This window comes from Lissotriton vulgaris, chromosome 5 (genome assembly GCF_964263255.1).
Source record: "Lissotriton vulgaris chromosome 5, aLisVul1.2, whole genome shotgun sequence".
Lineage (NCBI taxonomy): Eukaryota > Metazoa > Chordata > Amphibia > Caudata > Salamandridae > Lissotriton > Lissotriton vulgaris.
In genome coordinates this window covers 1,904,892,615-1,904,905,500 of record NC_141693.1, presented here as the reverse complement: position 1 = coordinate 1,904,905,500, position 12,886 = coordinate 1,904,892,615, and the positions used below count along the sequence as shown (strand labels likewise).

The 12,886-nt window shown below is 44.6% G+C and overlaps 1 protein-coding gene across 3 annotated transcripts in view; it reads right to left on the bottom strand.

Annotated features, from left to right (window-relative positions):
• The window catches only part of TBCE (tubulin folding cofactor E), a 28,069-nt gene extending 17,005 nt beyond the window's left edge, over positions 1 to 11,064 (bottom strand). The window contains exon 1 of one of the 3 annotated variants that reach the window (XM_086924472.1): positions 10,939 to 11,064. The gene's annotated coding sequence lies outside the window, so the exon portion shown is untranslated. Of the gene's footprint in view, positions 1 to 10,864 lie in introns of all 3 variants that reach the window. The other 2 variants (XM_086924471.1, XM_086924473.1) reach the window with 2 other exon arrangements.
• Between the last annotated feature and the right edge of the window lie 1,822 nt (positions 11,065 to 12,886).

Below are 12,886 nucleotides of genomic sequence, written 5' to 3'. Positions count from 1 at the left end.
CAGATCAGGCGGACGTGTCAGCACGGCAAACAGCGGTGGAAAAAAAACAAATCAAACAAACCGACAATGATAATAGAGGAACCTAAAACAGGTGGAAGACCCCTTATTTTACAAAACAACAATTGCAAAATACTGGGAATGGAGCACCCAAACCAGGATGGGGCAAGTAATCAAAAAGACCTAAAAGGGCTAACTAGGCAGCAAAAAAAACGGGCAAGAAAAAACAGAAATCAGATGTCAAATTGTCCGCCTGCAAATACGCAGACGCTGGTTGCTTTTCCTATCTTTAATCAGGTAAAAATCAAACTAAAACAGGAACCTAATATTAAAGAGGGGACACACCACTCATCAATCGGGATAGATAAAGAGCATAAAAACTCGAAAAACCAAGGAGGAGGGACAAACACTATTTGGCACAAGCCCTAAAGACAAGACCCAACTGACGAAAACTAAAAAACTTACGCATACAGAGGTGATCGTCTTTCCCAAAACCCCAGGAGCCGGGAACTCCAGTTACACCGACCTTTCGAGTTCAACGGCCAATGCAAGTGGCACAGACTGGATCCCGGGCCATGGGCCCAGCAACACCACGCAATCGAACAAAACAGCAGATAGTCGGCTAGACGAGCCCAAAAAATCTGAGTGCACCTCTCGTCAAAAAGGGCGCACTATTCAGGAAGATAAAAACCATCCTATAAATGGGACTGATGAAAAATTACCTACCTGTGTGCGGCTCATCTTAAAGGCTAACTCTTTCTTTGGTGAATATATCTATATCTATATCTATATATATCTATATACTAGCAGCCCGTCCCGACGTTGTCCGGGAGCAATTAGGCTTCAGGGTCCCCGCCCGCCCCGACGTTGTCCGTGGGTCCCCCGGAGCCTTCCTCCATATATTGCAGTATTATACCTCTATGTTTACTTTGTACGCTTTTGTAACCTGCACACGTAACTTTTTCCTCCTGTAATGCGCCTTTTGGCTCACTTTTTTAATGCTCCGTTTGCTTCCTCTTTCTACCTGCACACGTCACTTTTTCCTCCTATACCTCTATGTTTACTTTCTACGCTTTTGTAACCTGCACATGTAACTTTTTCCTCCTGTAATGCACCGTTTGGCCCACTTTTGTAATGCTCCGTTGGCTCACTTTTTTAATGCTCAGTTTGCTTCCTCTTGCTACCTACACACGTCACTTTTTCCTCCTATACCTCTATGTTTACTTTCTACACTTTTGTAACCTGCACACGTAACTTTTTCCTCCTGTAATGCAGCGTTTGGCCCACTTTTGTAATGCTCCGTTTGCTTCCTCTTGCTCACGATTTTCATTTTTGCTTCATTTTTCCGCCGCTCACCGCTCCTAAATAAATAAATAAATAACCTACTTCATCCGCCGCTCACCGCTCCTCCCCGCCTGTCCGCCGCTCCTCACCGCCTGTCCGCCGCTCCTCACCGCTCCTCCTCGCGCCATGTCCACCGGTCCTCCTCGCGCTCCTGGACACCGCCCCTCCCCGCGCTCCTCACGGCGGGCACGCACTTTGCGGCCGGCGCTTCTTCCAAGGGACTACTTTTTTTCGGTAATTTTTTTAAATAACGTATATTTATTAAGTTTATATAACCTATGTCCATCTGCACGCCCTGACGATTACAACGATGTATCGGGTGTGTGGATTGACGCTGTGGTTACTGAGTTTACCCGCCTCAAAGGTTCAAAGTTCTTCCTTTATAATAGTACTAGCAGCCCGTCCCGACGTTGTCCGGGAGCAATTAGGCTTCAGGGCCCCCGCCCGCCCCGACATTGTCCGTGGCTCCCCCGGAGCCTTCCTCCATATATTGAGGTATTATACCTCTATGTTTACTTTGTACGCTTTTGTAATCCGCACACGTCACTTTTTCCTCCTGTAATGCGTATTATACCTCTATGTTTACTTTGTACGCTTTTGTAACATGCACACGTAACTTGTTCCTCCTGTAATGCACCGTTTGGCTCACTTTTGTAATGCTCCGTTTGCTTCCTCTTGCTCACGATGTACGCTTTTGTAACCGGCACACGTAACTTTTTCCTCCTGTAATACACCGGTTGGCTCATTTTTGTAATGCTCCATTTGCTTCCTCTTGCTCATGATTGTCATTTTTGCTTCATTTTTCCGCTGCTCACCGCTCCTAAATAAATAAATAAATAACCTACCTCATCTGCCACTCACTGCTCCTCCCCGCCTGTCCGCCGCTCCTCACCGCCTGTCCGCTGCTCCTCACCGCTTGTCCGCCGCTCCTCACCGCGCCATGTCCGCCAGTCCTCCTCGCGCTCCTGGATGCCGTTCCTCCCCGCGCTCCACACGTCAGCACGCACTTCACGGCCGGCGCTTCTTCCAAGGGACTACTTTTTTTTCGGTAATGTTTTTTTAAATAACGTATATTTATTAAGTTTATATAGCCTATGTCCATCTGCACACCCTCACGATTACAACGATGTATCGGGTGTGTGGATTGGCGCTGTGGTTCCCGAGTTTACCCGCCTCAAAGGTGGAAAGTTCTTCCTTTATAATAGTAGTATAGATATCTAAATATATCTAAATATCTATATATTTTTTATATGTTTATCGCATTTAGGCATGGCTATTATTTAAGCAATAAGATACAAGTTAGTTGTGCGGTGCACCATCTAAGAATTTTGTATTATTTGTTAATGTCCGTGCTGCCTGTGGCTGCTTAATCTCCCAGCCCCGGTCAGTGACATATGATCCCTGTAAGTTTTAAATGACAGGTTATTAGCCAAAACAGATGGCCCATTTTGCTGCCAAAGTACTGGTCTGTTCCTGGTAGCGATCTCTCTGCAGTGAGGGGAAGTCGGCTCGTTGACAGCCCTCCATCCCCTGCTTCACGGGCCTGGGTGTGTAGAAATCATCTGCCCTGGTCCTTCCAAGTGAGAGACTGCTGTGAGATGGGCGACCCAACTAGCAGGCAACATACACACAAGTGTCAGTGAGAAGAGTGTGTAAAGGTGGACAGATGGGGCAAAAGAGAAAGTTAAAGCGCAAAAGACCGAGGTGGAGAAAATGAAGGGAAAGAAGACGAATTTCGAAAAAAAAAAAGAGTTAAGGGTGAACTGCCCATAATCAGGCTGGTGATAGTACATGAAACGGAGTGTGTTTGGGAACTGGACCAAAGGGTAAATTAATGGTTGTTCACAGGGGCTAAAGGAGTTGTACCAGGCGGTGATGAACCAGAAGTGGGCGTACGAGAGAAGGAGTTGGTACATGGGACCATAAAGGTGGGTTAGTGTTGTCAACAGAGGCAGGCTTTAATGGAAGTGAAGAGAGAGATGGGAAAACGGGGAGGGAGTGGTGAACAAATGGAGGACAAAGGAATGGCGAGAGAAGTGGTTCACATGAGGGATGCTGGTTGATGAAACCTAGGAGTTGGCGATGGGGCAGAACGCTGGGGAGCCATTGTGAGTCAAGGTAGACCCGTTAGGACTTGCAGAGAGAAACGCCTCATGATAAGTGTCAGGTATGCAAGAGGTAGCCATGGGGAGTGAAGGACAGGATAGATGGAAATATGAAAATGAAAATAGGGTCTGGGATGGATGGCATCAAAGTGAGAACCCAGTGGGAGAAGAGATTGAAAGTGAAGGGACCTTTGGCAGCCCCTCCCTGGATTGCTATACAGTTTGGATAGGTATTTGGGTAGCGAGGAGGGATTTTGGAAGATCTGGGATGAGTGGTGTTGAAGAAGGGTTATAGAGTTGGCTTGAACGTGGAGGGAGTTAGTAAGAGGTTGTGTGCATTGCTTCAGATAGGCAGGTAGGGAGTACCTGCATTCCTTTAATTTGCAAAGGGGTACCTGCACTGTTCAAGTGAAATGGAAGACTGATTCCTATACTTCAAGCAGGGATGCATTCTCCCCAGTACTACCACAGGCTGGCCTGGGCCGCTGCATGATGTTACGGGGCTCGCCAGGGCCCGGGTTTGTTGCTTCGAGCCGCGGCACCTCCATGCCTGAATCTGTGAGAGTTAATTACTGGCGTGGGAAGGCTTGACGTCCTGAGGAACTCCGCAGGGTGGGATCGGCAACCACTCTCAGAAAACCGGCAGAAAAGGGCGCTCCTTGGCCGGGGCCTGAGGGTGGGTGTCCACCCTGTGCTCCCGCAGGACTCTGAGAGGGAAACTAGCCCAGTCCAGTCTGTTCTGGAATAAAAAAAAGCCTCCCTTTGACTTATGTGCCTCGTTCTTGGGAATCAGCAGGGGCGCTGGGACACAGGCGAAGAGGAAGGGTGTGTGTGTGGGTGGATGCAAAAGAGTGAACAAAATCAGGCGCTACACAAGACGTGCAGTCCTCGAGACACTTGTCAGACTACGAGAATGGAATGGCGTGCAGTTAGAAAAACCCCACAGCAAAGATTTACTCCAGACAGCTGCTGTGGTCTGCACACTATGAGTTCAGATTCTGGCAATACAACTTTTGCTTTCCTTCCATTTAAGGCTATCAAATTGAGTACTATTTAGTAAACAATATTTATAGTTCCATCATTTATAGTTCTAAAAACAGAAGAAGATTATTAAGCCTTATAAATAAATCGAAAATATGGGGAAGGATGGCCTGCAGAGGAATAGGTATAGGAAAAGTCAACAGTGGTACAAAATAAAGTGTAAACTTTGTTAAAAGAAGAAGAGCTTTGTCAAGATCAAAGGGAGAAGTACCAGAGGACATAGCTCAGATAAGCACTTGGAAATCACCTCTGGTGATTAACAGCGCTGAGAAAACAAACCCTAAATAAAATAATATTGGCCAGACGAAGAGCAGACATGTAGCCTGGAGGACAAAGAGAGCGACGAGAGTTTTTGCTTGTGATCCAGTGGGGAAAGGTAGTTAATAGAAGAGGCAAAGTCAGAAAATCAAGATCTCTTTGTGAGCCAAAACTCCCTGCTCTTAACTTGTATGGTCATGAGCAGTTCTGGGATTGGAAAAACTTTACTTTGGGAACCCCTAAATTAGGGGATCAAAGTGGGCAACAAAAAGAGGATGAAGTCACACGGGGCGGAGTCCTGAAAAGGGGTCAACTTGTATGTACCTTTTTTTTTTATGTCTCCAATAAATTGGCACCAAGGGGAAACATGACAGAAAATCTGTTCTTGCTTGATTGGGTGCAACATCTGCATTTTACAATATTTAATGGGGTCCAAGCATGTGCTGCAGCGAGCTCTGTGTGCCTAGTAAATCTCAGGGAATAATAATAAAACATTAATGAAACTCTGGTGCTTAAAGAACTTGCTGGGGAGATCTTTGTTTTGTTTAGTTACAGTTTTGACACATGAAGTAGCATAGTGTTAATGTGTATTCTGCAAAGCACATCAGGTCACATGCAGATTACAGATTATTATGTTATGTAGACAGGGAAGTGGACCACTGTTTTATTACTTGCAGTTCATAATTTGCATTTTTTATAATATAGCACAATGAGCTATGAACCGGCATCAAGCACCTGCATGTAAACTGCAAGACGTGGGTTTAGAACCTTGTTTGTTCTTAATCTGTTATTACAAGGCTGCTAACGTTTTTTTTAACATAAATAATGGACTATCCCAAGCACTGTTATATTTTAAAACCCAACTTTTTATTTCTACCAGCTATACAATCTTGTCATATAATTCCTACCAGTAAATACTCTTTGTGACGCCTACACCTTAAAACCTTATTTATAAAATCAGTGAACAGGTTTTTAAGTGTTCAGAAATATGGCGCTCAGCTTATCACGGTAAGTATTAAAATGTCGTGGTATGGAATTAGGTGCTTCTTGGCAGAGGAAAACCTTAACCTCTGTAAGAGAAGAGGTTCAGGGACCTCTCTCTAATGTAATTGGACAAGAATCCAGAGCACACTTAGTGTATCAAATCAAATTTCAATCTTCAAATGGTCAAATGGTCAAAGCAATGGGATAGATCAAACAAGCATAAGTTTTCAAAAGGTTTTATTGTTCAACAGTGTTCTTTCCTCAGAATCACTGTGTTTATCACTCTAGCCTACACGTGTTTCATCACAGCATGTGGCTGTGAATCTTCAGGGCTGATCTGAATGATCAAGGCGCGTTATCGGGAGACCGGTGATAATTCCGTCCCGGTCCTAATCGGGATGTTTCTGTTTACAGGAGAGCGGTACCGAAAGTAATCGGTTACCGTTCCGTCAGAATGGGGGTGGTGTGTAAAAGTTCACACAGCGTCGGTGATTTCGGGCTGTTTGCCCGTGGGTTGAGCCGAGTGCAGCTCCTGTTTCCGAGTGCGGGAACAGTAATACTCTTTGTGACGCCTACACCTTAAAACCTTATTTGCCTTATGCATCATGTACATTGATTTACACTACACATTTGTATGATTAATAGTCCGTGTATAATGTGCGTGTGATGTAAAGCGCTCTGACACCCTACAGTGGGATGAGTAGTGTTTTGAAAGTATTGAATAAAAAAAATAGGAATTGCTATTTAAGTTGTTATTCCTGTAAATACTCACACGTACTCACACATGTGAACTTTTTACAGTGCATATGTGTTGCATATACAAGTTGCAGAAAATAAAAATAAAAAGGCCTCCAAATCGTAGCTTCTTTTAAGTAAGTGATAACAAGCTGTGTACCTTTGTTTCCTCATTACTTTGGCATTTAGGTGTTAGGATCCAGGTGGCGTCCAGCCATGATTATACTCAAACAGAAGGAGGGCCGATGACACTTTACAGGTTCTCTTAGTTTTGGACTCAAGCTGGAAGAGAATTTTAGAAACCCTGGCAGGACAGTCTCCGCCATCTATCCTTCTACGGTCACTGAATAGCATCCTATTAAATAGTGGTAAAGTCTGTTTTAATATACCTTGCAAAGAGCACAAGTGAAGTGTGAAGCACAATAATATCAACAAGAAGTACTGGCTAATAGGAGAGGATTTGTGAACCGGTGGGATATAGTTCTGTAGAATGTGGTGCTAAAGGTTCAGCGAGTGATGGGAGGAAGAGAGGCTGGGCAAAAGCAGCTGAATGATTCAAAGCAGATATGGGGGCATTCGAGAACAGTCTGAGGCGGGCATTTATGATTATGGTATGGCATTAGGTAAAGGATCTATTTAGAGAAAAGGTGAAACACTAATTGTAGCAGCTGATCAGTTAGGTTACTTGAACGGGAACAAAATGCAGTGACGTTAGGAAACTGGGGAAGCGGGGAGAAGGAGGAATGGGCAGCTTGGGGGAAACAATGGGTGCACCTAACAACACCAGCGTGCTCCTAGTGAAGAAAGGAAGGAATTGTACAGTGTCAGTACCACCGAAATTCGGAAATAAATGCCTTTGAGAGAATGTAGTAAAAGAAGCCTTGAGCATTTTGAAACCCTCCCCGTTTCCCACACCGTTGCTTGCTGCCTGCCTCTTGGTTGGGACTTGGTTCCCACTAGTTGAGTTTTTTGCACTTTCAGTAAGTGCCTCGTGGCCTAGGAGCTCCTGACGTACAATAGGCATGTCATGTTTATCAACCATAACATTGTTAATCGCTAGCTGCCTGAGTTGGAGGCCCCCATCCTCCCACACATCACTTTGTCCCTGCTGCTCCGTATGAGCCAAGCAGTACGCAACTGGTAACTGTTGGAGCCATGGATGCCAACAGACCAGATTCACAGGAGATTCCTGGTTTAAAACAGTTTTATTTTAGCAGTCTGCCACCTGAAAATGCCTCTGCTTCAATGAAGGTCTATGGACAAAATACAGTCCCACGATCTTTTTTTTATTTGTTTTAAATCACCCTCTTTATACTTTCAGAATATGAGCATGTATGGTCGAATCCACGTTGAGGATTTCACATATTAAGTTACATTTGCGTTGCTTACTATCGGCTCATTGTTGTGCCAGCAGGGCAGGTGAAGTGATGAGGCATCTTGTGCTCCTTATTCTAATCTCCTGTTTTTTCTGACCCAGACTGCGTGTGCCAGGAGTTCTCCTAGTGTTCTCCAACTATCCCACGCAAAGAAGTGCCAGTCTTATCTGCAGGTCTGTGACCTGACTGGTGCCCCATCTCTCTCATCTCCACCATATATTTCGAACAAGCCCGTTCTTTTCAGTCTTCAGAGCCTACTACCCAAATGAATAGATCTATTCCCCTGGACAGAAAATGCTTTTCTTTTGAAAATGACAAAATAAATGTCTAGAAATGGTAGCATGTCATCTTTCTGCAAAGTAAATAGAGGAAAGTCGCAGCAGTTCCTTGAATCAGGAACTTTGGAACGCTGTACAAGTGCATCAAATACTTCCTGCATTACTAGTTTTCACTTTTCAGGCTCTCTGGTGTTATTTCACTCGAAGCTGACATCAGGCACCTTTAAGCATCTGTGTGTGTTTTATCATACAAGTACATCTTACATCCGTGACCTTTTATGGAATTTAGTGCGTCCAGGGTCCTCACATCCTCTTTGTTCAGCTTCCCTTCAGCTCGCAGGGCTCCTCTGACGTCATACTCTTTCGGCGAATTTGCATACACAGCATTCCTGTCCACACTTAAGAACTCGTAACGCACGACATTCACCTTCCCTGACCCCGTACATGCTTGCCTTTACCACTGCAGGGGTATCCGCTCTGCACCATTAGTGGCGTTTCTTTATTATTTCACCAAGAGCACACAGGCGGCAACTTTTAGCACCTGAAGCATAACTAATATGGGAGCCGGCATCGCTCACTGGCATACTTGCAGTGTGAAGTCTCTGCTTCTCGGATTGACGGTGAGCACAAGCTGTACCAGGCTTAGCTTGGTTACCGTAATTACCTATAAAGAGGCGCATTTACTAAGATTTCAGATAATAACGGTGTTGTGATTATATTACATGCACAAGGGTTAATGAGAAAGTCTACTTGTCCGGAGGACTAAGTAGACAATAAAACTTCTTGTCTGCAAGAAGAATCCTCATGTCCAGGGCGTCGGGCGATACAAATTCCCCACCCCTGAAATCCACTCGTCCGCTCGCATTTGCGAGGGAGAATGGATGAGGACGAGCTATTTTTAGGTCCTACTCGCCCTTTCTGGCGAGTAGGAAGTCAAACTAACTTTTGTCCTCTGTCTTTGAAAACAGAGCAAAAGTGACAAGACAACACGATTTAAAGGCATTTTTATTGCTCACAAAGGGAATGAGCAATGAAGATGCCTTTAAATCTTGTTATCTTGTCACTTTTGCTCCGTTTTCAGAGACGGAGGTCAAGTGGGTTGCATTCAGGTTGAGGGGATTTTCCATGGTACTAGACCTGCAGGACTAGTACCATTTTTCGGATTTGTCGAGCCCTGTAAACTTTCAAAGAGGCGGGTAGCGATTGCATGGGACAGTAAGCTTACTCCCAAAACGGAAATGTGGGTCAAAGACTTGGTCTATTGCCAGGAAACCTTAGACCTATATGCTGAAGAATTGCCTACAACTTCTCGCCCTAAGGACATATGGGAGCCGTTAAGACAATACCTGTTGCATCAGGCACACAGACTTGACACATCGCCCTGAGTCAGTATCATATTCCTACCTGTCTATGTGTATTGAGAACAGCTGCAATGCCACTCAGGACATGGCCTGTCTTTCTATGCATCTTTTTTACCTGTAGATCATGTATGATATATTTCCAGATGTCGACCTGTACATGTAGTGTTCTTTTCTTGTATTATTTTACGGTCTGCTCGTAGACATGTATCAGATTGTTCTTGTTATAGTGCTTTCTGTCTGTACATGTTATAAAACTTCAATAAATAAATAAATAAAAAAAAGTTTGAGCACATGAGAAGAAAGGCACGCGGTTGTAAACGTGGCAGGCTTACCATAGGTGAGAACTGTGAATTGAAGCGCTATAGACAGTAGATTCGGCACGCTGTAAACTGGGGAGGATTCTTATTGGTGACACTATTCGTTTAGGTTTAGTTTTATTAGTTGAGTCATTGTTTGTTATGCATAACTGTTCTGTTTATACTAAGGGTTAAAGAGCACAGCTTGAAGGGTGGTGGTTGGTAACTATTGGATGATAGGGGATGATTGACACTGAATATGCAAGCAGGTGAAGTTATTTTATATCCGTTTTAATAACACTGAATTTTACACGTAAGGGGCTGAAAAAAAGAATGATTTGTTTAATTTACAGTTGCTGCAATAAGAGTCATTTTGTTTGTCTGACAGACATGTATTTTACTATTGTAGATACCCCTGAGGAAGGTTGAAATGACCGAAATGCATTGGGTGATTTTATATGTAAATGGAGGATTCGAGTTTCATAACATGCCTGCAACTAGGCCAGGATGGGCAATTCAAACACACCCTGAACCCCCAAATGAACCCTTGCACCCCAAAACCCAAACACACCCTGAACCCCCAAATTAACCCTTGCACACCAAACACACACACCCTAAAATTAACCCTTGTACCCTAAAACCCAAACACACCCTAAACCCTAAAATTAACCCTCGCACCCCAAACCCAAACATGCTCTAAACCCTTAAATAACACCTGGCCCCCCAAAACACAAACCCACCCTCCACCCTAAAATGACCATGTACGCCCTAAAATCCAAAAGCCCTACAACCCCCCAAACTGTTTATGAATGCGGAATGCCGGAAGGCGCTGCTGTGATTGCAAATGATACTTTCTGTAACCCCAGGCTGCACTTCCTTCGTAGAGTATTTCCATAAACACATAGTTTAGTGGAATCCGATTGTTAGACTTATTAAACAAATGCGAACAGACCTGCTCATGGCCTGAGGAATAGGTCTAGCAAAGGAAAACAAGCTTTGTCGTCATGGTGACTCCCGAATTCACTCCATCACAATACTAAAATATATTTTTAAAAAGCACAGCTGCCTCGAACACAATGCCAAAATCACCTACTGTAAACCATCAGTCTGCCGGCTGGCTGGGACTCGAACTGCAGGTCCTCAATGGAGAGCAACTCTCTCACCTTTGCATATACCTGAAGCCGGAGGATTCCATGCTTCCTCTGCAAAAGCCTACGCACATCCGGGAGCGCCGGAAGTGACGTCATTGTTCTGCGGCACGAACAAAGACCGCCGTGAGTGCAATGGCCATAAACCAGGGGGTGGATGTTAGTTCTTCGGGGCAAGCTCCACGCTATATCTGCACGCGCCCATCCTGGGTCAGAGCTCCCATTCATAGCGCTGCCTTTCTTAAAAAAGAGCAGCATCGATCCTCCGCTCTCGTTCCCAGCTGCTCAATTTCCGTCCCAGACCAACTTCCTCATTTTTCGGAAAGCACGAGTTTTCATTAAGGGGCCAGATTCAGACGCAGCTCCCTGCATGTGTGTGCTTCGTACGTGCTATAATGAATGCCTGCGTTGCAATGTGTGTTTGATGTTTGTCTGTATCAGCCTTGCCTGCTTGTTTAATATGCACCTTTTGTGTTTGAGCATGTGTATTTTTGTGTATGTGTGACATAGTGCGTGCCTGTGTAAGTTGTGGAAAATTGCAAAAAGCCTAAAAAATGTGTTTTACAGCAAGTTCTTCGCAGTAGGGAAAAATAAATTACTGCCCGTGTATTGTAGGTCCCATGTTGGTTCCAAGTGCACCTGCGTGTATACAAGATTCTCGATCAAATGGAACAGTTTTCAATCTACTGAAAAGTTGTCAATCAAAGAAAACTAAACACAGTTATTTATGTGAATACTGTATACTGTTGAGCATTACTTGTGTCCTTGCAACTTGTAGTGAGCTTTCATTACTAAATGAATGTGTGATCTATTGTTGAATCCTGGTCACGTTCCCCAAGCTGTGTAGTGTGCAGAGCAGCACATCGTCTAAAACACTGGCAGTTTTCATGGATGCGTTTCAAAGCATAAGGATAAATGCTTCAAATAACTTAGCCGTTGTAATGCTGGTTCCTTATTTTGTTTGCTATTTGTGTAATTGAAAGGGCTGGCTACCTGTGGCGATTGAGGTTTACGCCCAAAACTGGCTATCATTCTGCTTTCGTTCCATGTGCATGCAATGTTTTTAACTCGTTTGTATATATTATTGAGACAGGGCCAAATACGTATTCCCTGTTTGTGCTAATTTACCTTGACCGCTAAGATCTCTGTAAAAATGAAGCCGGTCTTGTTACATCTGCCACTATCGATCCCAGCCATATATTATCCAGTTACAACCTGACCTACTGCTAAAGTATTGAGGCAGAGGGATCGAGCCCTGAGATAAATCACATTAATATTTCCTATTAATTCCAGCCCATTGGGTTTCAATCATGGCCAATCGGCACTCGGCCCCAGGAGCCTACGTGTCCTGGTGGCGGTGTGTACACAGCGGCTGAGACGCGGTAAATCGTCTACCTGCCTTAATGGAGGATTATGCATTACCTCGAGCTGGGGTCTCGAGAGGAGCTGCGCAGGCAGCATTTCCAACCAAGCATCCTGGCCCAATGCTTCTCTCTCTCTCTCTCTCCTTCTCTCTCTCCTTCTGTCTCTCTCTTTCCTCTCTCCTCTCCTCTCTCTCTCTCCTTCTCTCTCTCCTCTCTCTCCTGCTCTCTCTCTCTCCTTATTTATTTATTTTGACAGTTTTGTATAGCGCAAACAAGACCCTTGCGGGTATCAGAGCGCTTTACAGGCACATAAAGGTGATTGTCAAATACATAAGAATATAAAGAATCTCTCTCGCTCCTTCTCTCTCTCTCTCTCTCTCTCCTTCTCTCGCTCTCCTCTCTCCTTCTCTCTCTCTCTCTCCTTTATCTCTCCTTTCTCTCTCTCCTTTCTCTCTCTCTCTCCTCTCTATCTCTCTCTCCTTCTCCTTCTCTCTCCTTCTCTCTCTCCTTCTCTCTCCTCTCTCCTTCTCTCTCTCCTTCTCTCTCCTCCTCTCTCTCCTTCTCTCTCATTCTCTCTCCTCTCTCTCTCCTCTTCTCTC